Source organism: Abramis brama (assembly GCF_963993115.1).
Source record: "Abramis brama genome assembly, chromosome: 2".
NCBI lineage: Eukaryota > Metazoa > Chordata > Actinopteri > Cypriniformes > Leuciscidae > Abramis > Abramis brama.
The window spans coordinates 36,671,088-36,673,587 of record NC_139964.1 but is presented as its reverse complement, the minus strand read 5'-3'; the positions used below and the strand labels follow the sequence as shown (position 1 = coordinate 36,673,587).

The window sequence follows — 2,500 nt, the reverse complement described above, 5'->3', positions numbered from 1 at the left end:
CGTTTTATGTACATTTGCTCACCTGTCTAATAAACTTCATGCAAGAGCAGCGTCTCTGTCAAGTCATGACTCGTGAAGTTAGTCGTGTACGCGAAGCTCTCGGCATCTCGAAAACGCCACGCTGATATTGATCCTCGTTTTATTTCTCCTTTTGTCCCAAAGTCTGCTTGCCATGGTCCATAATGTTTGAACGAAACAATAACAGCGTGAGCGTGCCGCTAGACGTAACGCAGTTGTCCACGTCTGTCGCCATGGTTACTATGGCAGTACGAGCGGAAACCAGGGATAACACGGATATTATGTCATTGACAGGCGACAATGAACAGGGACGAGCCATTATTTAAAATTGGAATTTCTCTGAAATTAAAAATCTTTGGGATATTGTAAGCACACAACTGCAGGAAATATATCACACTGTGCCAAGTGATTTTTGGATATTTTATTACAAAAATCTTACATATTGTACCTTTAAACATAAATTAAAATTAAATGTGTTTTCTTTAATGGATACAACATGTAGCCTATAGTAGGCCTACACCGTTTTACCGGTGAGCATGTGGGGGAGGTATGCGATTTTCTAATAATAATCGAATAATTCCCAGCGATCATTGAATATTATTTTTGCTTGAAATACCCATCCCTAATCTGAACTATCCACATACAATATGTAGCTATCTAACTGTTTGTTAGATTTTCATTGGTTTCATTTTTATTTCTCCTGATTATTAGGAGAGGCAAATTTGTAAACATAACTGAGAAATCTTTCTTAAACTATGAAAGAGCAATCTCTGAGCAATAGAGTTTATTAAAAACACACTGTTCAAGTTTTTTCAGATATATACAGGCTTCACACACAATGTGCATTTTAATATCTCTCCATTTCTAAATCTGCCCTCTGTCTCTCTCTATAAACATAGGCTATATCTTCTTCGCTCTCTCATGAACACACATACTACCTGTTCATCCAGCTCTCCCTTCCAAACACACACAAACACACACACTCTTTCAGTTATCTACTGGCATTATACTTTATACACACACACACAACTCCCATTGATTACACATAAACACACACACACACACACACACACACACACACACACACACCCAGACACCACTACTACCTCTCTCTCTCTCTCTCTCTCTCTCTCTCTCTCTCTCTCTCTCTCTTTCTATACAAACACTCTCATTCCCTCCCTTCCTCAGTAACACACGTGCACACAAATACACTCACACACACCCCTCCCCTTCACTCTGTCACACTCACTCACTCACTCACTCACTCACTCACTCACTCACTCACTCACTCACTCACTCACTCACTCACTCACTCAGAACCCCCATTTAAAATGCGCATCTTCTTCAACACCATGTCCTCTCCAACACACCTTTCTCCTGACATGCATAACACCTTTTAGATGGTCCACTCTACCCCAGCCAAACACACATACGTAAACACACACAACTGTTTTTTCTACGATAGTGGGGATTTTCCATTGACTTGTATTGTTTTTATATTGAGCTAATGATCTTTTCGATCACCAAACCAAAAACCTTACCGTCATAGAAACCTTTCTACATTTTTACATTTTCATGAAGACATTTTTTGTATATTCAATAAGCTGTTTCCTTCATGACAACTGTTGTCCGATCCCCACAATTTAAGTGATTTCAGGTTTTACTGTCCTCACACGAACATTGGTCCACCCCAAAGTAGGCACAACCTGACCAGCACATACATACATGCCACTTCCAAAGACTCTGTCACATACACCTTTTATCTACCATCACATGCAATCAAACACTCATTTTGTCTCACACTTTCACTCTCAAACACTCTTCCCACCTTTCACATATACACTCTGTCACACACATACACACACCAGCATATTGTGTCTGTCTTTGTCACGCACACTCACACTGTCTTTTTCCCTCCCTCTCATGCTTTCCCTCACATACACACCCGCAAGCACACACACACACACACACACACACACACACACACACACACAGTCTCTCTCACACACACACACTGCTTGTTCCCTTCTCTCACGCTCTGCTCCCTCCCTCCCCTCTGCACTCACTCACTCACTCACTCACTCACACACACACACACACACACACACACACACACACCCTCTCTCTCTCTCTCTCTCTCTCTCACACACACACAGACACAAACGCAAACACTCTCTTTCTCAATCACACACACACGCTCTCTCTCTCTCTTTCTCACACACACGCAAACACTCTCTTTCTCAATCTCTCTCTCCCTCCCTCCCTCCCTCTCTCTCTCTCTCTCACACACACACTCACTCATACACTCACTCATACACTCACGCTCTCCCTGTGACACAGACACACACGCAAGCACTCTTTCTCATTCACACACACACACACACACACACACACACACACACACACACACTGGCACGTCAATCGTTTACTCAGAGTTAATAGAGATTAAAAACCTTCAACACACTGCATTATTTTAAAACTA

At 42.0% G+C, this 2,500-nt stretch overlaps 1 protein-coding gene across 1 annotated transcript in view; it reads right to left on the bottom strand.

Moving 5' to 3' along the window:
- The window catches only part of LOC311078321 (uncharacterized protein), a 25,017-nt gene that overhangs the window by 22,048 nt on the left and 469 nt on the right, over positions 1-2,500 (bottom strand). The window lies entirely within an intron of this gene.